The 14056-nt window shown below is 38.7% G+C and overlaps 1 protein-coding gene across 9 annotated transcripts in view; it reads right to left on the reverse strand.

The window, feature by feature from the left end:
• The window catches only part of LOC129526409 (protein FRG1-like), a 45805-nt gene extending 35517 nt beyond the window's left edge, over positions 1–10288 (reverse strand). For 4 of the 9 annotated variants that reach the window (XR_010130439.1, XM_063697086.1, XM_063697083.1 and 1 more), the window contains exons 1-3: positions 10048–10287; positions 9042–9195; positions 7831–7900 (exon numbers count right to left, since the gene is read on the reverse strand). The gene's annotated coding sequence lies outside the window, so the exon portion shown is untranslated. Of the gene's footprint in view, positions 1–7830; positions 7901–8029; positions 8159–9041; positions 9196–9758; positions 9796–10047 lie in introns of those variants that run through there. The other 5 variants (XM_063697080.1, XM_063697081.1, XM_063697078.1 and 2 more) reach the window with 5 other exon arrangements.
• Between the last annotated feature and the right edge of the window lie 3768 nt (positions 10289–14056).

A 14056-nucleotide genomic window follows, 5' to 3' on the forward strand; every position in this document is an offset into this window, starting at 1 on the left:
TCATAAAAGTTTATACCTTAACGTTAAAAAATATCCTCAAACCTTCTCCTAAATTGTACTTTAACTAGAGTAGAAATGAGTCAGTCATTAACTGGATATGACACATTAAGGAATTCTTGTTAATTTTACAAGGTCTGATAATGACATAGTATAACATATAAAACTAAAGAACAAAACAGGTGATGAGAAAAAGACATAACACGTTAAGAAATGTACATTTATGTGCTTATGGGTAAAATGATGTAATATCTGTGATTTTACTTAAAATTTTCTAGGAAAAATTGTGTGTGGGAGTGTTTATGAAATGAAACGAGATTGGCAAAATATTGATAATTAATGCTGGGGCCTGGGCACATGGGGGACTCATTATATTCTTCTGTGTATGGATTAGTTTGCATATTTCCATAATAAAAAGGTTTTAAAGATTCAGTTAATTCCACTGCACAAAATTTTCTATTCAACTAAACATTTCATGCTTTTCATAATCAATTTTAAAATATATAAAATTTTAGCTAAAATGAAGTTGGACCCTTATCTAACACCAAATACAAAAAGTAACTTAACATAGACCAAAGACCTAAATGTAAGAGCTAAAGTTAGAAAACTTTTAGAAGAAAATGGGAAAAGCTTCACGACAATGAATTTGGCAATGATTTCTTATATAGAACATCAAAGGCACAGGCAACAAAAGAAAACACAGACAAACTGGACTTCATCAGAATTAAAAACTTTTGTGCATCAAGAACCACTGTCAACAGAGTAAAAGGTAACCCAGAGAATGGAGACAATATTTGTAAACTACATACATTATAAGGAATTAATATCCAGACTATATAGAAAATTCCAAAAAGACAAATACCACAATTCAAAACTGGGCAAAGGATATACACGGACATTCCTCCAAAGATGATATACAAATGGTCAATAAGCACTCGCAAAGACGCTCAACATCACTAGTCACTAGGCAAATATAAATCAAAACCATAATGCAATGTCACTTCACACCCATTAGAATGCTATTATCAAAACAAACAAAAAACAGAAACCAAGAAAACCAGAAAAACAAATGTTGGGCAGGATGTGGAGAAACTGAAACCCTCTGCAATGCTGGTGGGAAGGTAAAATGGTGCATGTATTTAAATGCCACTGAAGTGTACACGTAAAAATAGAAAAATTGGCAAATTCTGTATTCTGTATATTTTACCTCCACTCACACACAAAACCAATGGAGAAAAAGAAAATTAATCAAAATTAAAATTTCAGCTAAAGACGATTAGAAAGCAATAAAACTAATGACAATTTAGGTGATTGAGTTATAGCTACAATTGTTTTCAGTAAAGGAAATAATGCTTTATTCAGAATCATTATGAACAGTGGTATGATTAGCAAGTCTTTCTTATAAACGTAATAGTTAATAATTTTAAATTAGTTTTATTTTGTATGTTCTATGCCACGTTCACCAAGTACACTTAATATTAAATAAAATCATTTAAATATAATATCTCATTAATGTTTTGCAAATGAAGGAGAAATTTCTGGCAGAGAAGCTCCTCAAAATTTTCACCCTCTATCCAAGTAGGAAAATGATACAATAACATTACTTATAATATTGTCAACTGAAAAAGAAATTACTTTGAGCAGATGCCAGTATTTCTTCTCAATGAGATTTCAAAGAATAAGAAAGCTAAACACAGTATCATCAAGAATTAAATGTGAGCATTCTGCCTACTTTCTGCAAGTGGCCTACATTCAACCTTTGGAGGTATGCTTATATGTTTAACGACTAAAGTAACATAACATAATACTTAACGGTGCCACTCGGGGGTTTTAGCTGTGAAAAAGCAGTGGATCCTAAGAACAGTGGGCACTGAAGTTGCCTGTCTCTACGTCAGGTTACAGCTCAAGCTGTGTATATGCTGCAGACGCCCAAGCTGAATTTAAGAGAATCCGCTCTAAAACATTACTTGCTATTTAGACACATGCTTAAAGTTGTTTCCTTTTAAACCTTAGGCAGATGGTGAAATATTCCCGCTGTGTTGTCTCACAATGCATAACAAAGCTTTTCACATATTTTCACATAGTTGAGAATGTTTCCATATGTCTGGCATGCCTGTAATCCAGCACTTTGAGAGGTGGAAGCAGAAGAATCACTTAAGCCCAGGAGTTCAAAATCAGCCTAGGCAACAAAAGGAGACCCCCATCTCTACAAAAAAATTAAGAAATTAGCTGGGTATGGTGGTACAAGCCTGTGGTCCCAGCTACTCGGGAGTCTGAGGTGAGAGGATTGCTTGAGCCTACAAGGTCTAGGGTGCACTGAGCCATGATCACGTCACTGCACTCCAGCCTGAGCAACAAAGCAAGAGCCTGTCTCAAAAAAAAAAAAAAAAATGGCCCGATGCACCAGTGTCATGGCTGATAAGATACTCCCAGGGCACCCTCATTCTAGCATCAAGGCTGTGAGACAGCTCACCTCACCTTCTGACTAACCCAGTGCTTCTGTGCTAAGGGCCCCCTTAAATCTCTACCTTCATTATGTGCTTGGCACAAAGGAATGATATATCTTAGATTTGGAAATGGAATTTTATTCCCAAATCTTACTGTAGTCTAAGTACCCTTCACAGACCTTCTATTAACCCATAGCTTACTTAGCTTTAGTTCCTGGATAAATCAAATCTGTGTTTTGCAAACTACGATGTTGTAAGTCAGTTGCTTCTGAATCTAGCAGAGCTCAGTGAAACTATTTGCTTACAGACATGCTCATTTTTATTAATGTCACACATGGTATTCTCCATGTGAAAGACAGAATTTCTTTCATCCTATTTACCAATCCCTTCAGATCCTTGTGAGGAACCAACAGAACAGCTCTAAAAAATTAAAAGGTTTTTTTCTTTCCCTTCACAAATAGGCACATGCTTATTTTTACGGCGAGTTTAGAAAATCCACAATGCAAAAGAAGGTGGAAGGACAAAGAGAAAAAGACGCAGAAGGACTTCCTCTTCCAGCCAAGATGGACTTGCCCTCCCATCATGACTAGTGAGAAAACTGAAACTGGATAGAATATTTGAGAGAACTGTTTTTGGGGATTGGAACACAGGCAGAACAGGACTGTGATATTTGAGAACAGGAAAACACAGGAGGCAAATCTAACACACACTTCTGTTTTCTGCCCAATGGCAGTTTCTTGACCACACAGAGAGAGGTAGAGACCTCCAAAAATGAGGCAATGTCACTGTCACTAAGCTGAGAGTCTTGCAGTGCTAACATGTTTGGAGTTTATAGAATAAGGTACTGGAGAAGAGGGAACAACATACAGGTGAGGCCTCAAAAGAGTATGCAAAAGTTCTCTTCAGGTCTGGGGCCAAGGGCTGGGGGGAGTGCATACAGTAGGCAGGCTCCACAAGGCCCATGCAGAGTGGCTGGCACTTCTGAGGGCTGACTGGAGATGCCAGAGATCACACAAATTTGGGACATAGCAGAGTGGAGAGAACTCACCAAATATACCTAGAACATGTGGCTGAGGCCCATGAGGATGAAACTTTCCTAGAGTAAGAGTCACTGTCTAAGTCTACAGGCAAAAACCTAATAAATAAGCACAAAGTAACAAAGGCCCAGGCTTGACAGGAGCAAAAGGGTGGTCAAATAATTTAACTAGGCATCAAGACATTTAACAGAAATAAAGGTTAAAATGTTATGAAAATGAAAGACTGAATTTATAAGGAAGACTTAACAATCCTAAATGTGTACACATGACAGCTTCAAAATACTTTAAGCAAAAACTGCTCAAGTAGACAGATCTAGAATTACAGCTGGAGATTTTAACATAACTCTCAATACATTGTAGGATAAGTGAAAAATCAGTAAGGACCCAGAAGAGTGCACAGTCACAAGCTCCACCAGTTGATATAACTGACATCTAAAAAACACTGAACTACCGGGCGCCACAGCTCATGCCTGTAATCCCAGCACTTTGGGAGGCCGAGGCGGGCGAATCCCCTGAGGTCAGGAGTTTGAGACCAGCTTGGCCAACATGGTGAAATCCTGCCTCTATTAAAAATATAAAAAAAAATTAGCCAGGCATGGTGGCAGGTGCCTGTAATTCCAGTTCCTCCAGAGGCTGAGCCAGGAGAATCACTTGAACCTGGGAGGCGGAGGCTGCAGTGAGCCAAGATCACGCCACTGCACTCCAGCCTGCTGGGCAACAGAGCGAGACTTCATCTCAAAAACAAACAAACAAACAAAAAAACCCTGAACCAACATCTGCAGAATACACATCCTTTTCTAGTGTACATGGAAATTCACTAAGAAAGTATGTTCTCCAACTATACTATAAGTGAATTAGAAATCAGCAACAATATCATACCTATAATATCTCTATGTAGTAGAAATTAAAAACAGTACACTTTTAAATAACTCAAGTGTCCATGAAAAGAAAAATCACAAGGAAAACTAGATGATATTTTGAATGGAATGAAAATGAAAACAAAATGTGTTGACTATAACTAAAACTAACATGGAATGAGGAGATCTAACTCCCTTCTTAAGAAGCAATAAAACAAGAGCAAAGTAAACTGAAAATAAGTTAAAGGGAGGGAAAAAAAAGACTGAAAATAAATCAAATAAAACATGAAAAAAAGAGAAAATAAGTAATGTTGAAACAAGCTTGTCCAACCTGAGGGCTGCATGTGGCCCAAGCCAGCTTTGAATGCAGCCCAACACAAATTCGTAAACTTTCTTGACACATTATGAGATTTTTTGCTTTTTTTTTTTTTTTTTTGGCTCATCAGCTTATCATTAGTGTATTCTATTTGTGGCCCAAGACAATTCTCCTTCCATTGTGGCCCAAGGAAGCTAAAAGATTGAATACCCCCGTACTAAAAGATCATTAATGATCTAAAATAAATGATCTGATAAAGAATTGATAAACCTCCAGCTAGACTGACTGATCCAGGAAAAAATGGAAAAAACAAAAATTACCAATATGAAGAGACTGCAATACAGATTAGATTCTACAGACATTAAAAGGATATTAAAGGAATATTCTGAACAATTTTATGCCAATAAATCCAACAACTTGGATGAAATGAAATTTTCCTAAAAGACACAAATTACCAAAACTGACAACAGAAAAATCTGAAAATATCTCTTAAAAAATCTTAATTTTCCCACAAAAAACTAAAACCAAACCAAACAAAACCCTCTAGGTTCAGATGACTTCACTGGTAAATCCTATCAAACATGTAAAGAAAAAAACATACCGATCTTACACAGCTATTTCCAAAAACAGGGAAGGAGACAGCACTTCCCATCTAATTTTATGACACCCAGTATCACCTTGACACCAAAATCAAATAAAGCCATTACAAGAAAAGGATACAAAAGTCCAGTATCTCCCATCAACATCAATATAGAAATCTTATAAAGAAGAAAAACGAATACCTAGAAGTCAAATCTAGCAATATCCCAAAAGACAACGCACCACAACCAGGTGGGGTTTATCTCAGGGATGTAAAGTTAGTTTAAAAGTTGAAAATGAAACCAATGTTATTCAATGGCAGAATGAAGAAAGTTGTATAATCATCTCAACAGATACAGAAAGAGGCACTGGACAGCATTAAACATCGTTATGATAAAAACTCCCAAGAAACAAAGTTTAAAAGGAATGTTCTCATTTTGATAAAGGTTTTCTCTGCAGATCCTACATACATCATACCATATGGTAGACTACTAAAAGTTTTCTGCCTAAGCTTGGAAACAATGCAATTATGCCCATTCTCGTGACTTCTGTTCAACACTATGGAAGTCCTGAACAGTATAATAAACCAATAAAAAGCAAGACAAGACATAAGGATTAGGAAGAAAGAAGTAAAACGATAGTCACAGGAAATATAATTGCAAATTTCTTAGTTTTCTGTATAAACAAATCATTAGAAGTAAGAAGTGAAACAGACTTATCAGACTACAAAGTCACTATACAAAAATCAATTGTATATCTATATACTGACAGCAAACAACTGGAAAATCAAATTCAAAAGTTCTACTGACAGTAGTGTAAAATTATAAAATACTTAAGAATAAATTTTTAAACAGGCATGCAAGACTGCTACATTGAAAATTATGAAATATTGAGGCCCAATATTAAGATGTTGATTCTCCCCTAAATTATCCGGACTCAATACTATTCTCCGAGAAAATCCAACAGGCTTCACTGTAGAAATTAATAAACTAATAGTTAGTAAGTACAAAGTTGGTGGACACACACTACCTTATCTCAAGACTTCATGAAATTATAGCAATCAAGAGAAATATACCAAAAGAAAAACAGACAATCGATAGAACAGAGTCCAGAAATAGACCAATACATAAAAAGTTAATTGATTTTTTATGAATATACGAAACTGGATTAATGGAAAAAGGAAACACCAGTGGTGCTGGCACAAATGGCTATCAAGATATTAAAAAAAAAAAAGTAAATCTTGAAACCAAACTCACACCATGCCAAAAATTAATTTGAGATTAATGACAGATTTAATGTGAAAACTAAAACTATGATGCCTCTAAAAGACAATGTAGAATATTTTCCTGACTTTGGGGTAAGCAAAGATCTCTTAGATCAAAGAGATAAGGCAGTAACCGTAAAAGAAAAAAATAAACTAAGATTTATAAACATTAAAAGCTTCTGACCATCCTGGCTAACATGGTGAAACCCTGTCACTACTAAAAACACAAAAAATTAGCTGGGCGTTGTGGCAGGTGCCTGTAGTCCCAGCCACTTGGGAGGCTGAGGCAGGAGAATGGCATGAACCTGGGAGGTGGAGCTTGCAGTGAACCGAGATCGCACCACTGCCCTCCAGCCTGGGCGACAGAGCGAGACTCCATCTCAAAAAAAAAAAAAAAAAAAAAGGTGTCCATCCGAAAACCACCATTAAGAAACTCAGACTGGGAAAAACTCAGACTGGGAGAAAAGACTGATAACACCATCAACTCTTGGCAAGGATGTAACTGGAGAACTAATTCATTCTTGGTGGGAGGGTAAAATATCACAACCACTTTAGAAAATTTTTGGCAGTTTCTTATATAGTTAAACATTCACCTATCCTTTGACACAGCAATTCCACATCTACATATCTACCCTAGATATTTATCCTAATTTTAGAATTGTTGATTTGCCATTTCAAAAACAATGATTCTTCCAGAATATTAGCTTTATACCATTCCATATTTTACATATTTTTTAAGCTACCATAATTTATGAAGTTTCAAAATGCAACTTACCAAGTTTTAAAAGAGAAAAAAAAAGTATGGAAACAGCCAAACAGAAAACAGGCTGGTTAAGTGTGTTTGGGTCAATTTATTTCCAGTATCATTTACAGGCTACCCTGATATTGTACTTAAAATTTTCATTCGTTTCAGAGTTCACAAAATAATGATTTTTCCTGTGAAGATACTTCGTTTAAGAGACAACTGACTTCTACAACTAAAATGTATACATGTTCAAAGAAAATAACTTGTAAAATATATTTGATTGAATAACATTTACATTAAGCCTTTAAAATTATGTATCAGAATCTCCGGCTATTAAGCAGTCTAATGATGCCTACTAAGTCAGAGAGTTCTAATTCTTCTCTCCTGTGCTGTGTTCTGATAATGAAGTAAAGGCATCAGTAGCATCTACTGTGCTAAAGAATAAATGGAATTTACAACTGTAGGTAATATTTAAGCACTTTAAGACAAATATGAATACATCATAAATTTCTAACTAGGAAAATATTTTCAATGAGATCTCAAGAAATGTTAACTTTTTTCAGAATAAAGCACTGAAAACTGACTCACCAACATATCAAGCTGGGTTTCTTCATCTTCTTCTCTTTTTCTCTTCTTATCTTTGCTCTTTTTCTTCTTACTACAGGACATAATTTATATAGATGAGTTTAGGTATATTGATTTGTGTGATAAATAAATATCATAAGATTGAAACTTGGAAGTCTTTTAAGCTGTTTCATTTATAAATTATTGATTTAGGAAGACTTACATTGCTATGCTCTCTTAAATACAGTGCTGAGAATTTGCTTCAGGCTTTGTACATATTATGTTAAAGTTCAAAGCAGATTGTAGAGCCACACTTCCAGATTTTAAATCCTGATTCTGTCACTTCTTAGCTCTGCAATTTTTGGAAAAGGTACTGAATCTCTCTGTGAGTCAGTTTCCCCACTTAAAAAGTTAGGATAATAACTTAACTCTTAAGGCTATTGTGAGGATTAAGAGGTAATATGTATCTTCACACATTGCTGGTGGAAATGTAAAATGGTGCAGCATCTACAGGAAACAGTTTGGCGTTCCTCAAAAAGTTAAAGAGTTACCATATGACCCAGCAATTTTACTCCTAAGTATGTATACCCAAGGGAAATGAAAACATACACCCACAAAAATACTTACATAAGAATATTCACACTAGCATTAGTCACAATAGTCAAAAAGGGGAAACAACCTAAATGTTCATCAACTGATGAATGGATGAACAAAATGTTACATCCATACAATGGACTACTACGCAGCCATAAAAAGGAAAAAGTGCTACAACAATGATGGACCTCAAGAATGTTATAAGTGAAAGAAGCCAGACACAAAAGGCCACATGTTGCATGATTTCTTAGGAAATATTCAGAATAGGCAATTTCACATAGATAGCAGACTAGTGGTTGCCAAGGACTAGGAGAGGGGGAGGATGGGATGTGACTGCTTTAATGGGTAGGAAGAGATTTCCTTCTGAGATGACGAAAACACTGAGAAACTAGACAGTGGTGAACCTCTTGAACATATACTAAAAACCACTGTACAAAAGGGTGAATTTTATAATTATGAATTACATCGTAATAAAAAAATAAAAAACCATGAGCGATTTGAAAAAAGTTAATGTGCAAAGTGCCTACAACTATTTCTTGGCACACTGAAAGTGCTATACAAGCATTAATTATGATTATTACGATAATCTTAAGACACTCTTGTCTGCATTATCATCATAAAGTTTTCAGAAGATAACTCACCACTTCTCATAGGAAATTCACAGAGTAAAAATCTCACATTCATTCAGGATATACCTGCCACTTATTCTGGCATCTTCATGAGTCCAGACTCCTCGAGAGGGTTCTCAAGGGCAGTGGCTTCAGCTCACTCCTTGATACTTTCTTTCCATCTCGCCTAAAAATATCAAAACCTCTGTTTATCACGGAGACCAGGAGGAAATGCTCAATATTTGTATGTACAGTCAACCTCGGGCAAATCTGCCAGTTAAAAAAGAAGCGGGGATATGAGTGCACAGGTATTTTTCTCCTAAAGAGCTAATAAATTACCACTATGACCTCCTCCTCACATTTGGTTCAATTTATTTACTGCATATATGTTCTCTCATTTAATCCTCACAGTCTTCTAAAGGTATAAGAAATGATCTGAAAGTATAAATGTGTAAACGGAGGTTCAAAGATATTTGATCTCTTAATGAGCAAATGGAAGTTCAGACATATTAACCAATTTACCACAAATTACAAAATTAGTAAATGACAGAGTGCAGGTTCCAGCCCATATCACTATCAAAGCCCATATACACCTCAACCACTGTGTGATTCATCCTGGTTTCACTCTACATATTAGCTTAGAAAAAATTAATCAATAACTTTTCCAGGAAGAGACGATGGAGAAAAGAATAATCCCTAATAAAGGAAGTTATCATCATGAACTACAAGATCAGGCTAACGCAGACCCACCAGGCAGAGGCCTGGAGAGATGCCTCAGGGGACCCAAACTCGTGGATACGGGGCCACGGGTCACCCGCCCGTCTATCCTGTTTCCAGGGTCGTCCGCGCGGGAGGCTGCCCCTCTCTGCACAGGCGCCAGGAACCGCGGTCCAGCCTCCATCCAGCCCGGACAGGGGCCAGGGCGAAGCCTGGGATGCCACAATGCCAGCTCTCCGCGCCACGACTTCCACCGGCTTCGCGGGGGTGGAGTGCGTCCGAAAAGAACTGAGGAGGCTCCCGCCACAGCTGCAGGACCCACCTCTTCGCCTTGGTTCCCTTGAACACGAGCTTGGTAGACTTCACATAAGAGTACTCGACTCGCAGAAGTCGGCTCCGGGAGACTTCTGCGCGGAGAGGCTGAAGCTGGCTCAGGACGAGTATGTGACCCGGAGCAGCACCAGGGCGGGGAGGAACAGAAGTGGAGGCAAAGTAAACAATCCCTGACAGCGTACGTCTGTCCAGAACCCGCCTTCGTCTTGACCCAAACGCTGAATGGCTGAGATTTCCACTTCCGAGTTTCTGCTGGGGAGCTACGGCGGCCGCAGAGGGCCGAAAGGTGCCGCACGCAGCTGCTCCCTGGCTCCCTCTCGAGGAGCCCCTGAGGATTCGCACCTCCCCGAGGGGAGTAAAGCCCGCCCGAGGCGCCGGTGCTGGCGGTGGCGGGGCTGCCGGGCGCGCTGTGAAACGGCCTCCCTCTAGAGCTGCGGGATGGCGACGGTCCCCGCGGGGGCGGGAAGCGGCTTAGGCTGCCCTCGTTGGCCTGCGGCGGCGCGGCTGGAAGCGCGGGCCACTCTTGCGCCGGTCACTCGGGGCTGTGCCTCGTGCGACTCTGTGTGTAGGAAACAAGCAGGAAATACCGTAAAATAGAATGAAGCACCATGTTGAGGGCCGCGGACGTCGTGAGTGCTGTGGGAATGTGGGCTGACGTGGAGAATTATGGTGGCGCGTGTTACAGGCTCAGGGGTCAGAAAGAAGGCTAATCGTGGAGGCGGCATCTGTGGAGGGTCTTGAACGCTGGGCAGGCTTTTGCCCGATAGAGATGGAGGAAGCTAGTCCTGTCTGATGGAGGAAACAGGGCGGAGGTGTGGAGGGAGCCGTGCAGCGCTGGTGTGAGGAGCCGTGAGCAGGCCAGGCCTGTAAAGCAGAGTGATGGGAACCAGGATAGAGAAGGCAAGTCGGGGTCCTGTTTTCGCTGAAGAATTTGAATGAAATCAGTAAACAGGTGAGAGGGATCCATCGCAAGAGCATGGGATGAAACGAGGAGTAGTCCACGGTGATTCCTCTGCAGCGGTGGGTATTATTCATCGCGTATGTGACACCAAAACGGTGGGTATTATTGATCGCGTATGTGACACCAAAACTACCCCACTCCACTCAAGCTGTGACTCTTTCCCTAAAGTAGAAAACAGAGACCAGTTGAGTTCCAAGCATCCACGAAGATTTTATTAAATTCGTGATCCCTGGTGGTACCATGGAGTCAGGATTGGCTCATCTCAAACCTGACTCAGAAACAAAACCATCTCAATGTGCAGAGATGAGTGGCCTTACCCGCTATCATAACGTATTTTCTGGTGTTTTCACAGTGCTGCACTTCCTAATCCCCATTCCAGGGCAATCCACATGCCATGATGTCCAGAGGCATTAACAAAGGAGACACACAGGGGCTCCTCATGTTTGCTTTCCGCGGTTTTGATGAAAATCTGTTTCCTCATCTCATACAATGTGGTTGGTAATAGTATCATTTAGGGTTGAAGAATTAAATGGTACGAATTATATAGGGTGCTTATGATAACCTACATGGAAAATGCCTAGGATATGTTAGCTATGCTCATCACCAACATCGTTATATGATGGTAATAAGATAGTTAGGAAGGCCGACACCAAGAAAATGGATACATGCTCTGAGGGAATGAATATGGAGAGATCAGAAGGTCAAGAACAAAGCCGTACAACATGTCTGCAGTAAAGGGATAGAGAAAAGAAAGGCTATAAAAGAAGGTGTGAAACAGAGTTAGAGTAAAATTATAAAATCAAAGCTAAGGAGAATTTCTAGAAAGGGTAATATCATTTAATATCATAGAAGTTTAGGAGCACAAGATGGAAAAAAGGCCGGTGGGTAACTGACATTGAGGCAGTCTTTAGGGAAGCTCTATTTCCGATAGAGAAGTAGACAGAAAGTCAGCTTGAAGCAGGGACTAGGTGAAGAAGATGTTGGCTGGTCGCATGGGGAAATAAATAAGGGATGGCATATGCCATATTTCTGGATTTCTTTCTTTCTTGCCCAGCCTCTATATATGCATAGAGTTTGGCAAAAACTTACCAAAAATAAAAATGAAACCAATTTCGTATGTAGACTCAAATACAATGCTTTGTGTTAGAATCAAGATAAATTCATGTCTCTCCCTTCTATTGTCACAGTCAGTTTTGAAATTAAACATCAGCTCTTCTTCTTCATTAAAATCATTTTCAACTCCTCCCAGGTGTTGATGGTTTGGGGGAGTTACATAAACAGTCAGGTCTTGATGAGTAGAGGAGGAGGGAACAAACACTTTCAGCAAAGGCAGAATTCTGAAATTCTGCTCGTATTTTTCTCCAGTAACTTTCCTATGTTTGTGAGGTTATTCAGTCATAAAGATCCTAGTGAAATTTTTTTCAAGCTTGACTAATCGTAATCACTGTGGACGTTTGTTTAAAATGTGTATTCCCAGGCCTCTCACCTGCTGATTCTGATTCAGAAGATCACGGATGGGACTCAGAATACATGTGTTTGACAAGTACCACAAGTGGTTCTTATGGTCAGGCAAATTTTGGAATCTAACCAAGAATTTATGTTTTTATGACTGGCAGCTAGAGAAGATTCCTAGAGTCTTTGCTTTTTGAAAATAAAATATTCCTTCTTTAAAAGGAAAATTGTATGACTAGATACAACATTTATACGTGTGGCACGTGTACTATATGGTGTGCTTTTGTCGTAGTTACAGTTAAAGATGTGTAAGAACACTCTGCAAAAAATTATATATTAAATGCAAAGAGGGGTAAGTCAGGGTTGGGGAGAAATGGGAAGGGTGTGCTTATTGTTGCTAAAAGGTAGAAAAGCCAGAATGATAGCCATCTAAGGTTGCAAATAGCACATTGTAAGTTGAGGGAGCTTCATAATCATGTCCGAAACCTTCTTTGATATACTGAGTTGTTAACAGTGGCTTTGGACAAGATTTGAGGGAGAAACCAACTATGCTTTAAAGTGTTCATTTAAAAGGCTTTAATTAAAGGAAAGTCTTTGTATTTACTTGAGCTAATTTAACTTCAGGACTTTAACAAATTACTAGCCCTTAACCTCTTAAAAATTGTCTTTCATTTCAAATGAAAGTTTAAGATGGCCTTTATGTTCGATTGGTATACTTGTGTGAAGACTTAACAGCAAGGTACTGTACATTTCTAAATGTTTACTTCTTAATTTTGCTGGAAGAAATATACTACTCAGTTGATTATTTTTAAAGCAAAGTAAAACAATTTATTTTGACAAGCAACACTGTATTTTCCCAGTTTTCTGGTGGCAAAGATTAGGCTTAACATCACTAATCATGAGAGAAATGCAAATCAAAACCAAAACGAGATACTATCCTACACTAGTCAGAATAGCTACTATTAAAAAATCAAAAAACAACAGATCTTGGGACGCTGTGGAGAAAAGGGAACATTAATACATAATTGGTGTGAATGTAAATTAGTTCAGCCACTGTTGAAAGCAGTTTGGAAATTTCTCAAAGAATTTAAAATAGAATTACCTTTCAAGCCAACAATTCCATTACTGGTATATGACCCAAAGAAAGTCAGTTATTCTACCAAAAAGACATATGCACTTGCACGTTCATCGCAGCACTATTCACAATAGCAAAGACATGGAGTCAGCCTAGGTGTCCATCAACAGTGGATTGGATCAATAAAATGTGGTACATCCACGCAATATTATTAGGCCATTCTTGCATTGCTATGAAGAAATACCTGAGACTGGGTAATTTATAAGGAAAAGAGATTTAATTGGCTCACAGCTCTGCAGGCTGTACAGGAAGCATGGTGACGGCATCTGCATGGCGCTTGTGGAGTCTCCAGGGAGCTTTTACTCATGATGGAAGGCAAAGAGGGAGTAGGCACATCACATGGCCAGAGCAGGAGCAAGAGAGAATGAGAGTGGGGTTAAGTACCACACACCCTTACACAACCAGATCTCGAAAGAATTCGCTATCACAAGGACGTTATCAGGCCATGAG

Source organism: Gorilla gorilla, chromosome 14 (assembly GCF_029281585.2).
Source record: "Gorilla gorilla gorilla isolate KB3781 chromosome 14, NHGRI_mGorGor1-v2.1_pri, whole genome shotgun sequence".
NCBI classification, from domain to species: Eukaryota; Metazoa; Chordata; class Mammalia; order Primates; family Hominidae; genus Gorilla; species Gorilla gorilla.